Source organism: Schistocerca gregaria, chromosome 7, assembly GCF_023897955.1.
Source record: "Schistocerca gregaria isolate iqSchGreg1 chromosome 7, iqSchGreg1.2, whole genome shotgun sequence".
Taxonomy (NCBI): Eukaryota; Metazoa; Arthropoda; class Insecta; order Orthoptera; family Acrididae; genus Schistocerca; species Schistocerca gregaria.
Window position 1 is genome coordinate 307640533 of NC_064926.1, and position 24997 is coordinate 307665529.

The following is a 24997-nucleotide window of genomic DNA, read 5'->3' on the forward strand; positions in this document are numbered from 1 at the left end:
CCTTCACCAGGGAAGACGAGTGGAATATTCCAGAATTTGAAACACGAACATCTGCTACCATGAGTTTCTTAGAAGTAGATACCTTAGGGGTTGCGAAGCAACTCAAATCGCTTGATACGGGCAAGTCTTCAGGTCCAGATTGTATACCGATTAGGTTCCTTTCAGATTACGCTGATACTATAGCTCCCTACTTAGCACTCATATACAACCGCTCGCTCACCGATAGATCTGTACCTACAGATTGGAAAATTGCGCAGGTCGCACCAGTGTTCAAGAAGGGTAGTAGGAGTAATCCATTTAACTACAGACCTATATCATTGACGTCGGTTTCCAGTAGGGTTTTGGAGCATATACTGTATTCAAACATTATGAATCACCTCGAAGGGAACGATCTATTGAGACGTAATCAGCATGGCTTCAGAAAACATCGCTCTTGTGCAACGCAGCTAGCTCTTTATTCGCACGAAGTAATGGCCGCTATCGACAGGGGATCTCAAGTTGATTCCGTATTTCTAGATTTCCGGAAAGCTTTTGACACCGTTCCTCACAAGCGACTTCTAATCAAGCTGCGGAGCTATGGGGTATCGTCTCAGTTGTGCGACTGGATTCGTGATTTCCTGTCAGGAAGGTCGCAGTTCGTAGTAATAGACGGCAAATCATCGAGTAAAACTGAAGTGATATCAGGTGTTCCCCAGGGAAGCGTCCTGGGACCTCTACTGTTCCTGATCTATATAAATGACCTGGGTGACAATCTGAGCAGTTCTCTTAGACTGTTCGCAGATGATGCTGTAATTTACCGTCTAGTAAGGTCATCCGAAGACCAGTGTCAGCTGCAAAGCGATTTAGAAAAGATTGCTGTATGGTGTGTCAGGTGGCAGTTGACGCTAAATAACGAAAAGTGTGAGATGATCCACATGAGTTCCAAAAGAAATCCGTTGGAATTCGATTACTCGATAAATAGTACAATTCTCAAGGCTGTCAATTCAACTAAGTACCTGGGTGTTAAAATTACGAACAACTTCAGTTGGAAGGACCACATAGATAATATTGTCGGGAAGGCGAGCCAAAGGTTGCGTTTCATTGGCAGGACACTTAGAAGATGCAACAAGTCCACTAAAGAGACAGCTTACACTACACTCGTTCGTCCTCTGTTAGAATATTGCTGCGCGGTGTGGGATCCTTACCAGGTGGGATTGACGGAGGACATCGAAACGGTGCAAAAAAGGGCAGCTCGTTTTGTATTATCGCATTATAGGGGAGAGAGTGTGGCAGATATGATACACGAGTTGGGATGGAAGTCATTACAGCATAGACGTTTTTCGTCGCGGCGAGACCTTTTTACGAAATTTCAGTCACCAACTTTCTCTTCCGAATGCTAAAATATTTTGTTGAGCCCAACCTACATAGGTAGGAATGATCATCAAAATAAAATAAGAGAAATCAGAGCTCGAACAGAAAGGTTTAGGTGTTCGTTTTTCCCGCTCGCTGTTCTGGAGTGGAATAGTAGAGAGATAGTATGATTGTGGTTCGATGAACCCTCTGCCAAGGACTTAAATGTGAATTGCAGAGTAGTCATGTAGATGTAGAAATGTAATCCAGCTGGAATCTACTCGTATCTCCGGCACTTTCAAAGAATGTCTTCTCCTCTTATGATTTTTGAACAGTGCAGTCGCTGTCACTAGTTCAAATTTAATGGAGACCTCAGTCTTTATCCTCTCTCATTCCTATGACCAAGCCCATATTCTCCCATGACTCCTTCCGCTACCCTGCGTGCCCGAACCGTTCTAGGCGCTTCAGTCTGAAATCGCGCGACCGCTACGGTCGCAGGCTCGAATCCTGCCTCGGGCATGGATGTGTGTGATGTCCTTAGGTTAGTTAGGTTTAAGTAGTTCTAAGTTCTAGGGGACCGATGATCCCAGATGTTAAGTCCCATAGTGCTCTGAGCCATTTGAAGCTTCCCCTACCATCTCGCTCCAAACCCCCACGGTTAGTAAACTATCATTTCCTTTTGGGTACTGAATTATCCGTTTGACATCCTCCTATACTTTCTAGTCTCTTCATATTATTCTTGTGATGTTGGCGTGCGCACCTGAACTACTGTTGTTGGGGCTGGTTTCCTCCTGATTCTGATAAGAACAACCTTATCACCGACCTGTTCGCTGTAACTGACTCTGTGCCCTAATGTCCTACTCTTAACAAATTTTGCTCCAGTTACACCATTTTCTCCTACTGTTGACATTACCCTACATTTATGTGATCCGAAACAGCTATCTTCTTTCCATTTCACTTCACTGATCCATACTATTTCTAAATTGGCCTTTCCATTTCTCTTTTCAGATTTTATAGCTTCCCTCTCACTTTTAATCTTCTGACAATCCACGCTCCTATTCGTAGAATGTCAACTTTTAGTTGGTTATTCAATATTTTCCTCGAGTTACCCCCTCCCCACCCCCACCAACCTTGGCAGTCGGCACCCGAATATACTAACGGGAGAATAAATTTGGTATTTTTTGTCAATGGAGACACCATCAAGACATTTTTTCAATTACACACCGGATGTCCGATGAATAGACATTCCGTGTCTTCAGTTCAGTGGCCTCCATTACCTTCTGCATCGTAATGTTGTTGATCATTGCTCATTTTTCCGCCTGTTAAGTGCAGCTTGCGCCTAGGGCAAGTAGGTGCACCGAATCTCTGTCACTAGCCACCGTAGGAAAAAAAAAAAAATGGCCACCTCAGATAAAGGTAGGCTGTTGTTGACAGCTGTGGAGCGTTTTCTGTGAGTTAGGTCAGATACCGGTGGAGTAAAAGGAGCAACAGTCTCAGTTCAGTATGGTGGTAACATTGATGACACCGTGTTTAAGTAGACCAATATGTTTTCGCTTTGCGCTGAATGGTAACAAACCACCATTGCGCAAAATTTCCTCTATTCTTCAATTATTCCAAATCACTTAAGACATGTAAATCACCCAGGCGGCACGGTCGCATGTCTATGTACACTACGGGCCATTCAAATTACTACACCAAGAAGAAATGCAAATGATAAACGGGTATTCATTGGACAAATATATTATACTAGAACTAACATGTGATTACATTTTCGGCAATTTGGGTGCATAGATCCTAAGGAATCAGTACCCACAACAACCATCTCTGGCCATAATAACGGCCTTGATACTCCTGGGTATTAAGTCAAACAGAGCTTAGATGGCGTATACAGGTACAGCTGCCCATGCTGCTTCAGCACGATACCACATTTCATCAGGAGTAGTGACTGGCGTATTGTGACGAGCCAGTTGCCCGCCACCATTGACCAGACGTTTTCAATTGATGAGAGATCTGGAGAATGTGCCGGCCAGGGCAGCAGTCGAACATTTTCTGTACCCAGAAAGGCCCGTACAGGACCTGCAAAATACGGTCGGGCGTTATCCTGCTGAAATGTAGGGTTTCGCAGGGATCGAATGAAGGGTAAGGCCACGGGTCGTAACACATCTGAAATGTAACGTCCACAGTTCAAAGTTCCGTCAATGCGAACAAGAGGTGACCGAGACGTGTAACTAATGGCACCCCATACCGTCATGCCGGGTGATACGCCAGTATGGCGATGACGAATACACGCTTCCAATGTGCGTTCACCGCGATGTCGCCAAACACGGATGCGACCATCATGATGCTGTAAACAGAACCTGGATTCATCCGAAAAAATGACGTTTTACCACTCGTGCACCCAGGTTCGTCGATCAGTACACCATCTCAGGCGCTCCTGTCTGCGATGCAGCGTCAAGGGTAACCGCAGCTATGGTCTCCGAGCTGATAGTACATGCTGCTATAAACGTCATCGAACTGTTCGTGCAGACGGTTGTTTCTTGCAAACGCCCCCATCTGTTGACTCAGGGATCGAGACGTGGCTGCACGATCCGTTACAGCCATGCGTATAAGATGCCTGTCATCTCGACTGCTAGTGATACGAGGCCGTTAGGATCCAGTACAGCGTTCCGTGGTACCCTCCTAAACCCACCGATTCCATATTCTGCTAACAGTCATGGGATCTCGACCAACGCGAGCAGGAATGTCGCGATACGATAAACCGCATTCACGATATGTTGCAATCCGACCTTTATCAAGGTCGGAAACGTGATGGTACGCATTTCTCCTCCTTACACGAGGCATCACAACAAAGTTTCATGCGGCAACGCCGGTAAATTCATGAGAAATCGGTTTGAAACTTTGCTCATGTCAGCACGTTGTAGGTGTCGCCACCGGCGCCAGCCTTGTGTGAATGCTCTGAAAAGCTAATCATTTGCATATCAGAGCATGTTTTTCCTGTCATTTAAATTTCGCGTCTGTAGCACATCATCTTCGTGGTGCAGCAATTTTAATGGTCAGTAGCGTAACTTGGTACACGTACGCTCCAGGCACAAGGTTCATAAACGATCAAAACTGCTATTCTCTGTGAAAGGTATAGCGGCCACCAGAGAGTATTAATGTTGTTCGTGCTTAGCTGTGCTACCAGGCCTGGTAGGGTTTATAACGTGCATGAACAGTGTTGCATGTCGACGGATCACTGTCAAGTAGACGGAGATGACAAATACTTGTGTCACACAGTGCTGTCAGTACCTGGCAGAGTTTCGCAGAGAACTTAGCTTGGGTATCCAAGTGGCCGGACGGTTGAATCGTGCAATATCCAAATTTATGGGACATTCGGAATTGACAGTGGTCCGATGTTAGACTGCATGAGAACGTGAGGGCAGGCATATTCGTCGTCAAGGTTTCAGTCAATTACGTTCCACTACAACAATGGAGGACCCCCGCATTGTGCACTAAGCATGTCGTAACCCCTTCACATCCGAGGACAAGTAAAGAACTCAGTAAAACATTCTGCGTCATCCTGCAACATCGGTCGTAGACTAGAAGCTGGCAAGAGTAGAAAATTAACGCCCCATGAGCACGCGGCCATTAATGCCACAAAACAAATCTTGATATGGTGCCGTTATCTCAAAGCATGGACTGTTGATGAAGGGCGTCGCATTGTGTTCAGCGATGAACTGCGGTCCTGTGCTACCACGAACTACCATCGTCGGTGAGTATAGCGGCGGCCTTGAAACAAGCTCCAATCTTGCCATGTTTTAGAAAGTCCGAGCACTGGTCCTGGTGTCATGGTGTGGACAGCCATCAGAGATGACTTCAGGTCATTGATGGTAGTAATGGAGGGAATTTCGACATGGCAGTACTACGTTAAGCGTGTGAATTTCTAAGGGACCAAACTGCTGAGGTCAGCGGTCCCTAGACTTACATACTACTTCAACTAACTTATGCTAAGATGAACACACACTCTCTCTCTCTCTCTCTCTCTCTCTCTCTCTCTCTCTCTCTCTCTCTCACACACACACACACACACACACACACACACACACACACACACACACGCCCGAGGGAGGACTCGAATCTCCGGCTGAAGGACCGCGCAAAGTACTAGGTTACTGGCATCCTGCGTCTCATCTGACAGTTCTCTAGTGCCATTTTTAAACAGAAGGGAGCTCGTCCACACATGGCATGTCTCTCTATGAACTGTTTGTGTATTGTTGAGGTTTTCCCATGACCAGCAAGCTCCCCAGATCTGTCTCCGATAGAACAAGTGTGGGACCAAAATGTCCAAATGTGTGTGGAATCTTATGTGACTTAACTGCTAAGGTCATCAGACCCCAAGCTGACACACTTCTTATCCTAAATTATCCTAAGGACAAACACACACACCCATGCCCGAGTGAGGACTCTAACCTCCGCCGGGACCAGCCGCGTGTGGTACCAAATCGGACGTCAACTCCGTCCCAATGTCAATATGCCTGGTATCAAGGACCAGTTACAACAGTCGTGAGAGGCTGTACGACGGCTTCGTGACACCATCACCAACCAGTTCATGCATCCAGGCAAGGAGGTTCACGCCTTGCTGGTAAGTGGACAAGTACTGCCAAATTCTTCGTAAATTTGAGTCGATTTTGCAGACACTGAAATAACATCACATAACCTCTCAACTAGTATGCTCGTTTCCCCGTCCCGTTCTGTTTCACTTCTTTTCTTATTTGGTGTGTATCCACAGGAATTATGAATCTGAGAATCTACTGGTGTAGATTCGCATTTTAGGTCAAAACAACGAGACACTGGCGGATCAGAAGGTACAGCGCTCGTGGTCGGATCTTCCTTAATTGCTGTGAAACAAAGGCCGCTGCCGGTTGAGTCAACAACGCTCGCTAATTGCATTTTGCACAGGATGCCTGAGTGTGGCACAAGAAAGGGACCGAACGACGCGAAACATGGGGCTGCAGCAGGCTGCACGTAACGCGAGAGTGCGCTTCCTGGAAGAGCGTTTACAAGTCTCGCGTGGCTGGAGAGCGCTCGCGAGGCGAGGCAGTCCAAATTGACATGAGTTCTTGGAAGGGCGACATTGCCCTTCGGCACACTTTCTTACGCCGCCACGAAAGTCGCTATCAGCGGCGAGGCTCTTCAGCGAACTACAATCGACGGTAAGTAGTTCCGTGAACTCTAGAGAATGATGCGTTATGGGACAAGCTTTCGTAGAACACGTAATTGCATTTCCCTCTGCTAATTTCACGGGCAACAATTTCGGCACTAAAAAAACCAGCCGTTTCCGGTCTAAATATTTTCACCTGCGAATAAAGGAACTGAAGTATGACAGCATTGCGTTGCTTGCTGTGAGACTGATCGACAAGTTTGGCCGCTTGTTATCTATGGGTAACACTTGACATCAGCAGGAGGGAGTGCGAATGACAGACTCAGATTTTAAGGGAGAATTTTCGTAAAGTGCAGTGCATTTTTACATAGATCCGCATAAGAGAGCAATTGCAACCAGTTCTAGAGAACAGTCATAGCTGTTGCAGGACTTATCAGGTAGGTACTACAGAAAATACGAAACGAACTCGTGGACATGTTGCTAGGATCGAAACAGACAGGTACAGTCGTTATGTAGTTTTATTAGAGATGTTAGAAGAACTTAAACAGCAATATTTGGAAGCTATACGACGTTGTTCAAGTGGGACCATGTTTTGTTAACTTTGGAAGGCGGTATTCCAAGAAGATTGAGCAGTATTTCACCTGCCTCCATCGAGATCCCATGTAGGATCGACGACACTAAGACAAGAAATATTTAAACAGCTATCAAGGCCAATATACTTATTTTCCCTCACTGCATACGCGAATCGAATACGAATGGTTCAGATAGCTCTGAGCACTATGGGACTAAACATCTGAGCTCATCAGTTCCCTATAACTTAGAACTACTTAAACCTAACCAACCCAAGGACATCACCCACATCCATGCCCGAGGCAGCATTCGAACCTGCGACCGTAGCGGTCGCGCGGTTCCACACTGAAGCGCCTAGAAACGCTCGGACTCACAGGCCGGTGCGAATGGAATACGATAAAAACTTCCAAACATCAGTAGGAGTAACCCTCTGGCACGCGCTGTGGTTTCCGTAGTACATACAGATTCGCAGTTGGAAAGCTTCGCGAAGAGGGAGTGTAGGTAATAATGTACACACTTTTAGTGTGGAGTCTAACGTCAATAGCCTTTAGAGAGTAATGTAGTGTCCCGTTGATGGTGATGAGATATACGGAATAGTGAAACGCTCTGGCAACGGAAGCTACAGTAAGAGTGCTTACGCGACTTCACATCCATCTTAAGTTATTTGTGTAATCAATCTCTTCTCAGCGGAACATTTCCGGATTGGCTAAAATACGCTGAATTTAAGCCTCTTTACAAGAAGGGGAATAAAGAGATACCATCAAACTATCGACCAATTTCACTTTTGCCGCCTTTTTCAAACATATTTGAAAAGGTTGTGTTCAAGCGTCTCCGTAAGCATTTAACTGCAAATAATATATTGTCCAAGTCTCAGTTTGAGTTTCTTAACAGTTCTAATAGAGAGAAAGCTACTTACACTTACAGTGAGAATGTACTTAATTCATTAGACAATAAGGTACAGGCTAAAGGCATTTTCTGCGATCTGTCAAAAGCCTTTGACTATGTGCATCACAGCATTCTCTTAAGTATATTAGGGTATTATGGTGTCAACGGCTATTTTGCGAAATGGTTTGAGTCTTATCTAACTAACAGGAAACAAAGGGCGTCGTTGCGAATTACCTGTGCACTAATCAGTCAGTATTCATCTCACTGGGAATTAATTACATTTGGTGTTCTTCAAGGTTCCATCTTGGGTCCGTTGCTTTTTCTCGTCTGTCACATTGCCAGATTCTAAGTTTATTTTGCAAATGATACAAACAATACAATAAGTAGCAAGTAAAGTAAAGATTTAGAAATAGTAGCTTCAACAAATTTTAACTGACATTTATAAACGGTTGAAAGCGAATTCACTGTCATTAAACTTTGAAAAGACCCACTACATGCAGTTCAGAATCTGTGGGAGATTTCCTTGCATCATGTGTATCAATTATGAAGACAGGCAGATCGAAGAGGTTGATAGCGTTAAATTTCTAGTATTACACCTCAATAATACATTCAGTTGGGAAGGACATACCACAGAATTGCTGAAATGTGTAAACAAGTCTTTATTTGCAGTGCAGTGTAGGAGATATAGATATAAAAAATCTTGTATAATCTGCTTAGTTTCGTTCTGTCATGTCATATGGGATCATATTCTGGGGGTAACTCATCAAATCGAGCAAAAAGTTTTAGCGTAATAGGAAACATTTATGGTGTAAATTCAAGAGCATCATGTAGAAGCTGGTCAAGGAACATTGAATTATAACCACTGCTTCTCACTATATTTATTCCTTAATGAAATTTGTTGCAAGTAATATATCTCTATTTCCAGCCGATAGTTAAATACATGATATCAATACTAGAAATAAGAACACATACATAAAGACCTAAAATCACTTGCCTTGGTTCAACGAGGGGTTCAATATTCAGGTACACACAATTTCAATAAACTGCCAACAACCATTAAAAACTTGCTTTCAGATAAAGTACGCTTTAAGAAAGACTTTTTAATAGGCAACTTCTTCTACTCTACAGATGAATATCTTAACGGGGCCTGTTAAACCAGCTTAAGTAAAAATGTCTGTTAGACTGCAGTTTTGACAGCTTTTGATCACAACCGTCAGGATTAGCTATTTTGTATATGATAAATTTATTAAAAGTGCATAACAATGTTTCATTATGACAGTGTATTAGTTTTGTAAATATTTGCAGTTCCAGTTTACTGTAATGTATTCACGTATTTTGACAATCTCCTGACATATGATCAGCGTAGGAAGTATTATAGGCAGATGTTCTGTATTTTTCACGCTATACTTTCTGTCACGTTTCATACCCGCGGGAATCATCTCATTTTTGGGTCTCCGGTGCGAAAACTGAACCTAATCTCTAAATCTAAGAAACCTACAAAAACCTACTGTCAATGATATCTGTACTACCAATCGTATATGAAGGAGAAACACTTCTAACGTTTTTTTTGCAGAAACGTAGACCGACACCTATAATTGTTTAAACAACAATGTACAGGTTTTCTGTTAAAACTGACTGCGACAAACAAAACCCATTGCTGTCCTGTGAAAATGTGCAGTTTCGATTTCTTCCTCGCTGTCGATTTTAGCTATGATACGAAGATATTTAAACTATTAAACAAAGTCTTTCTCCGACATATATTGTTTTTCCATGTATACAATTTTAAACGAGACATTTATACACAAAAATGTGCTATTTTGTTTCTTTCCCCGCAGACGGTTTTATCAAAAAATCTTTATATTTGGGAACGTTGTCTTTATGAGTTTTCGGTTTATGATTAGAATACTATTACGCAATCTGAATCGTCCGGTACTTTGCGATGCTACCCGTTCGCAGATTAAAACTATGCGAAATAATGTCATTCGAACTTCTGTCCTCACAAGTCCAGCAACTGAAGAAGTCCCTCTCATATCCCGAATGCAAATGTTATCCAAATAATCCTCACCGATTTATTAACTCATTTACGCCACTTCAGTTCCCAATCAAGGTTTCATTTCCTGTAACAATAAACAAGGCTCAAATACATTGCAACTGATTTACCATCAGAGTGGTTTTCGCATGATCTATTATCTGTTGCCCTTTCACAAACTGGTAAATGCGGAAACGTGTTGATGCTCTCAATACACAGTATTCAAGAAACGAAAAATCTTGTATATTACGAAATTTCGTAACTTTATTCCGTACAAAAAGTTAGAAAAACTTAAAACAATTTTTAAAAATCACTACAGGAGCGAACTGCTCTCGCACACTAAGGGTTCCGTACAAATTTAGTTATGTATATACACAAATCGTGCATACCATGAATCGAGGATCTCAACGATTTTTGCCTGTTATCGATATCGATACAGACAAGATAATTATGTGACTGCCCATTCCTGAGAAAAAGGGGTCTTAATAGGACACACAGACAGTTGGATAACAAACAACAAAAAAGATTTTTCAGTTGATATAATTACTAATTAGCGACTTTCGGATTTTTTTCCATTGCTGTACTGTGAAATCTTGCTACTTGCCAAATTTCACGATTCTAGGCCAACTGAACGTAACCTAAATGTTTTGATGAATGACATTGCGAGTATCAAAATATGTGGCACAAATGGTCGTACCTTTTGATTGCACTGACTTAGAATTTTACACCGTGGAGCTTAATATGTGACATAAATGTAAATCTGAGACCTCTACCCGTTCCTAATAGAAAAGGTTTTTAATGAACAGCAGACAGACAACAAAGTGATCCTAAAAGGGTTCCGTTTTTACCGATTAAGGTAAGAAACTATAATAACGAAAAGACCGGGGTCTCTTTCATTCATACTGTATACGATTTATTATAATCTCGAATTTCATAGCTTCAAAGTGGCCGAAATTTGCATTCTGGCACAATTTTCAGCGTTACGCCACATTATGACATATAAATTATCCAATTCCCATACAACTGCATTTAGCAACTGCAAGGCACTGCCGAGTTCGTTAGTTATCAGAGAAAAGTAAAGATAGTCGTAAAAAGGCTCAAAACTAGAACCTAAACATATATATCTTAGGGTTAAAGTGAATTCACTACAGATTCTTGGCTATGATTATCTGTCAGCTGCCCCTATACTCTCGTTGTTAATGCCTCAGGCTGCTAGACTTTGGTTCGGCCTGTAGTGCTTTCCACCAGCTGGTTGACTCTAGATACCACAATTTGTGTGATGGACTACAAACGTACTGCAAGACGTGCATATTTTCTTTAGCAACAGATTCGAATATTGGCCAGTAACATTTTGAAAGTGCCGTTGCTTATCTTACACTCCCTGCGCCAAAGAAGCTGGTATAGGCATGCGTATTCAAATACAGAGATATGTAAATAGACAGAATGGGGCGATGCGGTCGGCAACGCCTACGTAAGACAACGTTTGGCGCAGTTATTAGATCGGTTACTTCTGCTATAATGGCAGGTTATCAAGATCTAAGTGAGTTTGAACGTGGTGTTATAGTTGGCGCACTAGTGATGGGACAGAGCATCTCTGAGGTAGTGATGAAGTGGGGATTTTCACGTACGACCATTTCAAGAGTGTACCGTGAATATCTGGAATCCGATATAACATCAAATCTCCGATATCACTGCGGCCTGAAAAAGGTCCTGGAAGAAGGGGACCAGCGACAACTGAAGAGAATCATTCAGTGTGACAGAAATGCAACCCTTCCGCAAATTGCTTCAGATTTCAATGCTGGGCCAATGCCTAGCAACGTGCTGTTCAGAAGAGATATTCACCCCCTCGCATTCTTACTGATTTGTGGATAGCCCTGCAGGATTCTTGGTGTCGGTTCCGTCCAGTACTACTTCAGACACTAGTCGAGTCCATGCCACGTCGTGTTGCAGCACTTCTGCGAACTCGCGGGAGCCCTACACGATATAAGGAAGGTGTACCAGTTTCTTCGGCTCTTCAGTGTATAATCCATGGCCGACGACGGCGTGCCAAATGTCACGCGTGGCGGGTGTAGGGGCTGCGTGCGGACCAAGACTTGGTCTGTCACGGTTTTGCTCAATCCTACTCTGAAGTACAGCGCGGCATTTCGTTTAACATCGCAGTGAGGCATTTTTCGGTCGATACACCTATCTTCAGCTAAAGGAAGAATCGTGGTGTCAGCGCTGTTCACACTCCGATACTTGTTCGTGGTATGAAGGGAAGGACTTTGACAGGTGCAGTGGCTGTTTGCACAAAAGGAGGTAACCTAGCGGTCTATAGTTACAAACCATCAAAATGAATGGTAATGACAGAAGAGATGATAAGAATCCCCAATAGTATTCATGGAGACGCATAAACACTGTTACAGTAACAGGCAAAAAAAATTTAAAGGTTTACTTGCCAATAAAAGACCAAAAAGTACAACGAGTGACAGACGGGATTCGCTGTTCTGTACATAAAGGAGGACATTGTGATAAATTTGCGGGCATGGAGCAGTTGCAGAAACTGGTTGTACGAATAGTAAACCTTATGACGACGCAAACATTATTGCACTGTCAGTTGCAACAGTTGTCGACTGAACTGAACAAAGCATATGCAGACTTTATATACTACTGCGAAGTCAAGGGAGATGCCCGGAAAGATTTTTCAATTCAAACCTCGCTGTCGTTGAATTTATGAATGAGAAAGGAGTTAAGGAACGAAAATTAGGCCATCCGAAATGGATTGCAGACTTCGCATTTTACGTGGACTTGACTGCACACTGCCCGCATTAAGACACAGCAGTGTGAGAAATAACCTCTTTATGACATGATGGGAATGCTTTTGAACAGAAAATCGAGTTATAAAAGGGACACATTCTGACAAACATTGTCCAGTTCCCTAATGTCACTGACATCAAAGAAAACGCGAGATCTGAAGAATTCATTCTGGCCTTGAACGAATTACACGGATAGTTTCCTAAACGTTTTGAGGACTCTGTCAATCATACATCTATTGTCGAGCTGTTTCTATAGCATTTCAGCTGAAAGCGCTCCTGTGCACGTGCAGATGAAACTGATCGACCTGCAAGGTAATTCCCATTTTAAAGACAAATTCTTTCACGTTTAAACTGCCAAGGACATCTTCATTGCTTCCCTCGGGTCTCTCTCTCTCTCTCTCTCCGAGCATTCATCCCGACAGGCGGGGTCTGCTTTGTAAATACTGACTTGGCGCGGTTAATTTTTGAAGGGGTGGACGGATGCCCTTCTTGTCCCCACCCCATACCTCCTGGGACGGAAATAGTGTACCCCAGACGTCTGCGTCTAGTGTAAATCATGAAATAGTGCGAATGTATTTCAAATGTCTGCGAGTCGTGTAACTGAGGCGGAACGTGGGGACCAGCTCGGTATTCACCTAGTGGGATGTGGAAAACCGCCTAAGAACCACATCCATATTGGCCGGCACACCGGCCCTCGTCGTTAATCCGCCGGGCGGATTCGATCCGGAGCTGGGGCGCCTATCTGAGTCCAGGAAGCAGCGCGTTAACGCTCTCGGCATTTGTGCGGAAGAGCTCTTCTCTCTTATGAAACTAAGTATCTCCCGATTATGTGGCAACCTGAGTGTGGAAATCTGTGAAATTGTCTTTCTGTATGTCAACCGTTCGTATCAAATAAAAATTTTGTTTTCAGCTCGCCTAAAATAAATAATATGCACAATTTTGTTTGTGATCTATGTGCTGAAAAATTTGGAATGTAACTCGTATACAACGCAGCTGCGCTGCCATTTATATGTGGTGCGCTCCTAACACGACAGCACTGTAACTGACAGTGTGGTTCCATGACTGTCTCACCGTTCGCCGACGAAGTACGTTCTCTCCTCGCAATGTTTCTTGTACTTGCCGCTTTTGGCCAGGTGGTGCACCCCATTGGGGGACGCGGGGCAGCTTCCTGCAAGTATCGACATAGCCCCCGCTGCCGCAACGGGCCTTATCTTAGCAGCGAAACTCCTAAATCCTGCTACCCTCCCTTTCTCCCTCTGCATCACCGCCCCCTCCCCATCTCGCCGAACACACAACGATTTGCGATAAACGACGCCGAGCGCGGAGGGCCAAGTTAGGAACTGTTTCGTATCAGGAAATACACTCCCCCTTTCCGCCTGGTGGTTGTCGTAGTCTAATGTTGTCTTACAGTTCCGGGGCACGGTATGAGACGGTGAGGATTCAACATATTGCTGCCGTCGTACCCTTCGGAGCGCTCCCCTTCACAAAGCCTTCACAGGTAGTACTTTAAGATCGAATTGTTGCCCTCCTGTGCTCAGTACGGATCTTCATTTTATGTTCCAAACCATACCATGTGACCAGTACAGGTGACGTGGAAATATGGTCCACGACGTCGCAGTTGTTACACAAACTTATCTGTCGCTTAGATCGTAAAATAGATTTTTCTCCCTGAAAAAGATAAAATCTTTCCCCGCAGCTGCACTGACGGAAGCCGACTGAAACAAGCGTAAGCATATTCCACAAGGCACATCGGCAGTAGCGTTTTCATTCATGTCGCCACCTGCCGAGCGTTAGGGGGCAACCTGTCTTCCCTCATATACAAGATGTCCCAGTTAAACATATAATAATATACACCGAGATAACTTAAGTCATGGGACAGCGATATGTACATATACAAATGGAGGTAGTGTCGCATACGTAAGATAAAAAACGACAGAGCATTGGCGGAGCTGTCATTTGTACTCAGTTGATAAATAAGAAAAGGATTTCGGCGTGATTACGATCACACGACGGAAATTAACATAAGTTGACCATGGAATGATAATTGGAGCTAGACGCTTGGGTCATTCCCTTTCGGAAATCGTAGGGAACTCAATATTCCGAAATCCACAGTGTCAAGAGTGTGCCGAGAGCGTCAAATATCAGGCATTACCTCTCACCGCAGTGGCCGACGACTTTCACTTAACTACCAGCACCAGCGCCGTATGCGTAGAGTTGTCAGCGCTAAAAGACGAGCAGCATCGCGTCAAATAACCTCAGAAAACGAACGTATCCGTTAGGACAGTCCTGCGAAATATGGTGTTAATGGACTAAGACTGCAAATAACCAACGCTAGTGCCTTATCTAAAAGCACAACATCGCCTGCAGCGCCTCTCAGCTTGTGACCATTCGGTTGGACCCCAGGCGACTGGAAAACCGTGGCCTTGTCAGATGAGTCCCGATATCAAATGTCTCTAAGCACTATGGGATTTAATATTTGAGGTCATCGGGCCCCTATATTTAGAACTACGTAAACCTAACTAACCTAAGGACATCACACAAATCCATGCCCGACACAGGATTAGAACCTGCGACTGCAGCAGCCGCGTGGTTCCGGACGGAAGCACCTAGAACCGCTCGACCACAAAGGCCGGCAGTCCCGATTTCAATTATAGATGAAAGTAAGGTTCGAGTGTGGCGGAGACCCCACGAAGCCATGGGCCCAGCTTCTCAACATAGCACTGTGCAAGTTGGTGATGGCTCCATAAAGGTGTGGGCTGTGTTTACATGGAATAGACTGGGTTCTCTGGTCCAACTCAAGCGATCATCGACTGAAAATGGTTATGTTCGGCAATTTGGAGACCATTTGCAGCTGTTCACGGACTTCACGCTCCAAAATAACGATGGAATTTTTATAGATGACAATGCACCATGCCTCACAGTTGTTCGCGATTGGTTTGAAGAACATTACGAACAATTTGAGCGATTGATTTGGCCAACCAGAACACCCGACATGAATCGCATCGATCATTTATGGAACATAATCGAGAGGTCCTTTCGTGCACAAACTCCTGTATCCTCAACTCTTTCGCAAGTATGGACGGCTGCAGCATGGCCCAGTATATCTGCAGGGAACTTAACAACGATCTGTTGAATCCATGCCACGTCAACCTGTTCCACTACGTTGAGGAAATGGAGGTCCGACGCGATATTAGGAGGTATCCAGTGATCTTTGTCACCTCAGTGTATAATGTAATAACTTGAGATGTAATTGAAATATTTATTGGCGTGCTGCTTCTACAAGTATGGTAACTCAAAATGTTTTCTGTGTTTGCTTGTGGTACTTGCTTCCACATGCGCGTGCGCTTGGCTGCTTTGTTCGCGGAAACCGCGTGAGTAGCCACGTGGGCTTTCTCTCGAGGAGATAAAGTCTGTTATATTGGTACAATATTGTTTTCAGCCCGAGTATGCACTGCGACCAACTGACGATGTTCTCACTTACGTCACAATCAAGAAATGGGACAAGCGGCTTCAGGAAACTGACAGTTTGCTTTCGATGTTGGGCCACCACGCAAAGCAGCAATTCCGCAGGCTACCGTCCGTTCTTCCAGCGGAGCCCTTGTACGTCAGTCCGATAAGCAAGCAGGCAGTTACAATTTCCACGTTCGACAGAAAACGATTCCGTCCATGAAACGCAGTGAGGGATTTCTTGGACCATGAATTCCTCAGTTCGTGATCTACCAGTTCTGCGCCATCGCATTCGTGCAGCCACCGCAAAATTTACCCGTACAATGCTGCAACACACTTCGGGAGAAGTGAAATCAAGAGTAAATGTCTGGTGCATTACTAATGGTGTATTAGGAATGTAGATACATTTTGAGTTACCGTATATGTAGTAATTTAACGTCAATATATGTCTCAATTACCCCTCAAGTTATTAAATCTTATACACTACCGGCCATTAGAATTGCTACACCACGAAGATTACCTGCTACAGACGCGAAATTTAACCGACAGGAAAAGATGCTGTGATATGAAAATGATTAGCTTTTCATAGCATTCAAACAAGGTTGGCGCCGGTTGCGACACCTATAACGTGCTGATATGAGGAAAGTTTCCAACCGATTAATCGTACACGAACACCAGTTGACCGGCGTTGCAAGGTGAAACGTTGTTGTGATGCCTCGTGTAAGGAGGAGAAATGCGTACCATCACGTTTCCGACTTTGATATAGGTCGGATTGTAGACTATCGCGATTGCGGTTTATCGTATCGCGACATTTCTGCTCGCGTTGGTCGAGATCATATGAATGTAAGCAGAATATGGAATTGGTGGGTTCAGGAGGGTAATACGGAACGCCGTGCTGGATCCCAACGGCCTCGTATCACTAGCAGTAGAGATGACAGGCATCTTATCCGCATGGGTGTAACGGATCGTGCAGCCACGTCTCGATCCCTGAATCAACAGATGGGGATGTTTTCAACAGATGGGGATGTTTGCAAGACAACAAACATCTGCATGAACAGTTCGACGACGTTTTCAGCAGCATGGACTATCAGCTCGGAGACCATGACTGCGGTTACCCTTGACGCTGCATCACAGACAGGAGCGCCTGAAATGGTATACTGAAAAAAAATGGTTCAAATGTCTCTGAGCACTATGGGACTTAACATCGATGGTCATCAGTCCCCTAGAACGCAGAACTACTTAAAGCTAACTAACCTAAGGACATCACACAACACCCAGCCATCACGAGGCATAGAAAATCCCTGACCCAGCCGGGAATCGAACCCGGGAACCCGGGCGTGGGAAGCGAGAACGCTACCGCACGACCACGAGATGCGGGCGATGGTGTACTGAACGACGAACCTGAGTGCACGAATGGCAAAACGTCATTTTTTTTCGGATGAATGCAGGTTCTGTTTACAGCATCATGATGGTCGCATCCGTTTTTGGCGACATCGCGGTGACCGCACATTGGAAGCGTGTATTCGTCATCGCCCTACTGGCGTATCGCTTGGCGTGATGGTATGGGGTGCCATTGGTTAATTGTCTCGGTCACCTCTCGTTAGCATTGACGGAACTTTGCACAGTGGAAGTTACATTTCAGATGTGTTACGACCCGTCGCTCTACCCTTCATTCGATCGCTGCGAAACCGCACATTTCAGCAGGATAATGCACGACCGCATGTTGCAGGTCCTGTATGGGCCTCACTGGATACAGAAAATGTTCGACTGCTGCCCTGGCCAGCACATTCTCCAGATCTCTCACCAATTCAAAACGTCTGGTCGATGGTGGCCAAGCAACTGGCTCGTCACAATACGGCAGTCACTACTCTTGATGAACTGTGTTGTCGTGTTGAAGCTGCATGGGCAGCTGTACCTGTACACGCCATCCAAGCTCTGTTTGATTCAATGCCCAGGCGTATCAAGGCCGTTATTAATGTATGCGCGAGATAAGCCGCTGCAAATGTGAAATGCAGCTCTATTAATAACCGCTGTAACCGCCAGAATGTTGAATACAGGAATGCAAACGCGTATGCATTCTGTTGCACAGATGATGGGTGTTTGTTTGTGGGATGGAGTTCCGTGCCTGTGGCACATCGGTCACCATAGGGACGGTTAATGCTGGTCCTGAAGACGCTGGAGTTGTCCGATGACGTCGCATATGATCTCGATTCAAGACACATCTGGTGATCAAGCAGCCCAAGGCAACATGTTTACAATCTGCACAGCATACTGGATTACAACAGCGTTAAGTGGGCGAGCGTTTTCCTGTTGGGCAACACCCCAGGGAATGCCTTTTGGTGAATTGCAGCAACACACGTCGAATCGCCAGGCTGACGTACAAACCTGCAGTTACAGTGCTTGAAATAACCACGAAAGTGCTCCTGCTGTCATACGAATTCGCGCCCCAGACCATATCTCCAGGTGTGGGTCCAGTGTGTCTAGCCCGGAGACATGTTGGTTGCAGGCCTTCAACTGGCCGCCTACAAATCAACCCACGGGCAACACTGGCACCGAGGCAGAACCAGGTCCATCAGAAAACGCAACAGACTTCCACCCTGCTCTCCAAAGAGCTTTCGCTTGACACCACTGAAGTCGCACATGGCCATCACTGCTATCGAGACGCCGCTATGGCCGAGCGGTTCTAGGCGCTTCAGTCCGGAACCGCGTTGCTGCTACGGTCGCAGGTTCGAATGCTGCCTCGGGCATTGATGTGTGTGATGTCCTTAGGTTAGTTACCTTTAAGTAGTTCCATGTCTAGGGGACTGATGACCTCATATGTTAAGTCCCATAGTGCTGAGAGCCATTTGAAACATTTGCTATCGAGGCAGAACCAGTGTTCATCAGAATACAGCGGCTCTGGTTCGAAGCTTTCCTTGAAGTGACCAATTTGAAGCAGTTCTTTATGTCACTGTGGTGTCAACTGTTCAAATGGTTCAAATGGCTCTGAGCACTAATGGACTTAACATCTGAGGTCATCAGTCCCCTAGAACTTGGAACTACTTAAACCTAATTAACGTAAGGACGTCACACACACCCATTCCCCAGGCAGGATTCGAACCTGCGACCGTAGCGGTAGCGCGGGACCAAACTGAAGTGCCGAGAACCGCTCGACCACTCCGGCCGGCGTCTCAACTGTTGCTCAAATTGCCGCTGCAGACGCAGTACGATGTGCCAGAGCCATTCGTCGAACACGATGGTCTTCCCTCTCGGTAGTGCCGCACAGAGCCCGGTCTCCCTGCGACCGTACGTTCTCGTGACCTCGTGACCACCGCTGCCAGCTATCATGTACAGTGGCTACATTACTGCCAAGTCTTTTTGCAATATCGCAGAAGGAACATCGAGCTTCTCGTTGCCGTATTATGCGACCTTGCTCAAACTCAGTAAGGTAATGACAATGATGTCTCTGTCTCCTTTAAGGTATTCTTGGCTAAAATCTACTCACCACGTCTAATCTCAAAGGTTACTAAGGTTCAAGACCGTCGCAGCGTGTTTTTAAAGCAAACCTGATTTATCCTCGTAGTATAGCAACTAGCGCTACTCTTATGCGACTGGAGGGAAATTTCATCTTACATCATGTTTCAGATGTAGACACACGCCTACCAACTTTCGTTTATGTCACACAACTCCTTTTTGGTGTTATGATACTTTTTCCGTCAGTGTATTTGAAATTAAATATCAGCACCAGTTGCAATTTTCTTTTTGATTACCACTGCCAGCTTCAGTCACAAAGACCAATTTCCAGTTGTTAAAAGTCAGTCGTGCTGGAAGTACAAAGACACTCTATGTGATTTTATATTTTTTTTGACACTTCATTTACATAGCTAGCAGCAGCTGTTGGTGAAATATTTCATTTTTCCGTCAAAACAATTAATTAACATTTTCTCACCTACACATATTACTTTAAAGGAATTATATCTTTTTTTGCTAAACTAGAGATCATGCTGGTCAAATTTACGCTGTATTTGTCCATTCCCACTCTTCGTTTGGGAACGCAGGCTCGGACAAAAATCCGTTGTGTAATTTCTAGGGACTCATGTTTTCCGATCCGCTCAAATTTTTGACCAATAAGGTAAATGGCGAAATAGTGTTAACGCTTTGACAGACTGATACACTAGATCTACTCCATAGCATTCCCCAACAGGGGTTACGCGTGTAAAAAAGGTGCATGGTCGGAGATCGGCTCAAAAAAATAAATAATGTAGTGATACAGGAGGAAAAAGTACACTAGATCTACTCTACAGCATTCCCCAACAGGGGTTACGCCTGTGAAAATAGGTGTATGATCGGAGATCGGCTCAAAAAAAAAAAAAAAAAAAAAAAAAAAAAAAAAAAAAAAAAAAAAAAAAAAAATAATAATGTAGTGATACAGGAGGAAAAATTCTAAAATTTCGCCTACTAATGAAGATAAAAAGAAGAAAATCTCATGGCTACAGGAACGACAATTATCGACATTAAGTATCCGTTATTCTGTAGGTAAATAAATTATTTGAAGTCCTAAACGGGTTGGGATTATATCAGGAACAAATAAATTTCATCATATAAAAAAGATGATAGTAACACTAAAAACGAAAACTCAAAAACAGAACAGATTTTGTTAAGATGTTCTTACACCTTATCATGACTGCTGTGAAAGATACGTTCAGAACACGAATAAAGGCCCAGCAGTTTTTATTCTAACTAATTTAATTAAGATATTTGCCATAGTAGTTACTCGTTTCACGAATAAAAATTTCACGTTGCCTATAAAATATCGACATCAACTCACAATTACCTTTATTAGCGCATCGAGAATATTACATCACCAGTTGGACCATGCGCTGTTGGATATAGCTTTATTTTTTAATCATTACGTAGAAAGTTACTTGGTACATTTCATAGATTCGATGTTGCTTCTTTCTCTTCTTTTTTGATCTAATGTCAGTCTGAAGATGAAGGCTGGCTGGTTGAAACCTGTTATGGCATTGTACGATGCTCATGTGACTTCGTCGTATAAAACATAAAAAATAAAGGAGCAATAATTATCCTTGTGTATGCACGCGGATGGGACATTCCTTATGGCAGCAAGCACAAATTCGAGTGAACGATAAACAGAATATAAACGAAAACAATAGCGAGAAACAAGGAAGACAATAACAAGTTGCAAAATACTAAATTCACGAAGACCCTACAGGAGACGTCACAAACTCTGCTGTTAAGGAAGCAGCCGTACGTAACATCATAAGCAGACAAAGTCAGGAAGGTGGGTTCAACAGGGAAAACACTCACGGGAAAACAGCAAGTGCGGACGAAGGATAATTGTTTTCTGAAAAACAACCCCAGAATTTGCAGCTAAATTCTTCTGTTTGATATTTCCAGAGAAAGCGGCACCAGGTTCGCTAAGATCTGATACTCCTCAATGTGTGCTGATGCCTTCACGTGTCGAGTACGACGCACTGAGGTCCTGACCGCGTACCCAGATTTCGTGGAAACAGTCTCTTTCACACTCCCACAACATTATCTCAGATTTCCGTGAAGAGAGTCAATGAGCCGACAAAAGACGTGTTTTTCTCAGTAAGCGCCTGTGAAAGACACTGTCTCGCTCTGAAGGAACGCAATGTGTCCCGAGCCAAACTCTTCTCTGGCACTGACGACAAAAACAAACACAGGGTAGAAGCCGTTTCCTCGGTTCTCCGAACGCCAGTACAAGTCTGTGTTGTTGTGCGCAAGGTACTTGGGCAAAAATACGGAAGCAAGTCCTTCTCTCGCCGGCCGGAGCGGACGAGCGGCTCTAGGCGCTACAGTCTGGAATCGCGCGACCACTGCGGTCGCAAGTTCGACTCCTGCCTCGGGCATGGGTGTGTGTGATGTCCTTAGGTTAATTAGGTTTAAGTAGTTCTAAGTAATAGGGGACTGATGACCTCAGAATTTAAGTCCCATAGTACTCAGAGCCATTTGAACGAGGCCATCTTGGCCTTCTATAAAGTAATACACAAGAATATTTTATTTCAACGGTCTGAAAAATCATAGATCTTTCTACCGTTTAGAGTAATCACGGAAACCTGAATCACATTGGCCAGACTCTGTTCCTTCAGAAACAGAGACTGATGAATTCCTTGCTGCTACAAAGTTGATTATTTAATTCCTTTATCTGTTTACGCTAAATAATCATTTTCAGGACTGTAACGCCAGGAGAAAAAAGCGATCTTATTTTATAAATTTATCAACAAAACACAGTCTAGACGCGTATTTCCATTGCAGTGGTCAGTTTTTGGCCAGATAGATCAATAGGTAATAACTATCATCGACATCAGCTAGTGAACGTCGTCAAATTTCACAATAGCTCCAGAATGAGATTTTCACTCTTCAGCGGAGTGTGCGCTGATATGAAATTTCCTGGAAGATTAAAACTATGAGCCGGACCGAGACTCGAACTCGGGACCTTTGAATTTCGCGGGCAAGCGCTCTACCAACTGAGCTACCCAAGCACGACTCACGCCCCCTCCTCACAGCTTTACTTCTGCCAGTACCTGGTCTCCTACCTTCCAAACTTTACAGAAGGTTCGCAGGAGAGCTTCTCTAAAGTTTGGAAGGTAGGAGACGAGGTACTGGCAGAAGTAAAGCTGTGAGGAGGGGGCGTGAGTCGTGCTTGGGTAGCTCAGTTGGTAGAGCGCTTGCCCGCGAAAGGCAAAGGCCCCGAGTTCGAGTCTCGGTCCGGCACACAGTTTTAATCTGCCTGGAAGTTTCACTTCACAATAGCTGTTGTTACTGAACGTTTATTCATGGTCTGAACTTTTCTTTCGCAGCGTTCACGATTAGATGTAAGAGCAACAGCTTAAGATAACCTATACTTCGGTTGATATATCGATTTTCGTATTTTATCTGCTTCTTTTTTTACATGTTGAAATAAGTTGTCTCTGCTATGGCCCCACTCACATCAGAATTTCAAGTATCTTAGTCCACTACAAAATGGCGAAGACTTATTTTATTTCCACAGACATCATACGAGTAGCCATGTTTATTTTAGCTGCGCTACTAAGGGGAATATTAAATTATTCTTCGTGTAACACAATAATTTTTATTTTTTCGTGAGCGAAACTGACAATCGTTTTTTTGTCGTTCTCACTGACATACACTTTGTAACGATACCAACGATATTGCAGTGACTGTGTTATTTCAAATAATGATGTGATGTACTTTCGGTCATGCAAGCATTTCCGAACGTACATTACATCGTAAGCCGGAGTAACACAGGCACTGCAATATTTATCCGCCGAAACCGGGCAAGAGACATTCAAGTAAAATGTGTCACCTTTACGGGATTATACATAATGGATGTACCAGATGTACCAGTACAGGTTGTAGACACATGGTTTACGACATTTGGAGGTTCAGGTCTGGCAGTGAGTCGTGCTCGGGTAGCCAAATGGTAAGGTGACCGCTCGCGATGAGCGGGAAATCCGAGTTCGAGTCCTGGTCAGGCACCAATTTTCATTACCATTCCGTCATACAGTTGATGATTGTCCATATTCGCAACTGCGAAAACATTTCTTGTACACACTTTTCTTGCTTCATGCGATTAACTTTATCCGGTGTATCAGTTTGTGTCAAATAGTTATTCGGACATCACCTTTTTCCTATACTCGTGTTTTAACATATCATCATAAAACGGTCTTCTCTGAAACAACCAACAATGAAATGCGATTTCTGAATGAGATACCCGCCGCGAAACTTTGCATAATATACGGAATGTTTACGGTGCTGCTCCAACCTACATCTTGCGGTGAGCTGAAATGCTGAACGTAATTATAACACATCCAAGAAGGTGCAAAACTTGATAACAATTCTGCGTTTGATCGATGAGATTTCGGGATTGCAGCCGGATCAAGTAGACTTCTTGCCACGATATTTCGGCTGGCAATCGTCCAGCCATCTTCAGGTGAGTGTCCGTCACTGGAGGCTGCAAGTTCCCGGAGACAACTTTATAGCAAAAAATTGGCGCGAAAACGCTCGCGCATTGGCCTCCGTCACAGGAGCGTCCTCTATCGAAATCCGCGCCCTCTGGAGCTACTGTTCTATCTGTGGCGCGCAGGCGTATGCGTAAATGTAGAAAACTACATGCCCGCCCCGTATCGGAATGCGCGCCTGCGTCGCTAAAAGCAGACGTGTCATTATCAATAAAATGTCTTCTTTCAGAGAAAATTAGAGAGATCAGTGGGTCCCAAGCCATGTCGAGTTTTATTGATAATGATACGTCTGGCAACATCTGACGTCCGTTTTTAGCGAAGCGGGCGCGTATTCCGACAGGGTGTGGACATGTAGTTTTCACCTTTATGCATGCGCCTGCGCGCCACAGGTTCAAATGGCTCTGAGCACTATGGGACTTAACATCTAAGGTCATCAGTCCCCTAGAACTTAGAACTACTTAAACCTAACTAACCTAAGGACATCACACACATCCATGCCCGAGGCAGGATTCGAACCTGCGACCGTAACGGTCTAGCGGCTCCTGACTGAAGCGCCTAGAACCGCACGGCCACACCGGCCGGCGTGCTCTACAGATAGAACAGTAGCTCCAGAGGGCGTAGATTTCGATAGAGGACGCTCCTGTGACGGAGGCCAATGCGGGAGCGTTTTCGCGCCAATTTTTTGCTATAAAGCTGTCTCCGGGAACTTGCAGTCTCCAGTGACGGACATGTGAAGATGGCTGGAAGATTGCCAGCCGAAATATCGTGGCAAGAAGGCTACATGATCCGGCTGCAATCCCGAAATCTCATCGATCAT

The 24997-nt window shown here is 44.4% G+C and overlaps 1 protein-coding gene and 1 non-coding gene across 2 annotated transcripts in view; one reads left to right on the plus strand and one right to left on the minus strand.

The window, feature by feature from the left end:
* The window catches only part of LOC126281942 (tyrosine-protein phosphatase non-receptor type 9), a 769005-nt gene that overhangs the window by 334645 nt on the left and 409363 nt on the right, over window positions 1-24997 (minus strand). The window lies entirely within an intron of this gene.
* On the plus strand, window positions 22860-22934 carry Trnas-cga (transfer RNA serine (anticodon CGA)). Its single transcript has one exon. It is a non-coding gene; the product is annotated as a tRNA-Ser (tRNA).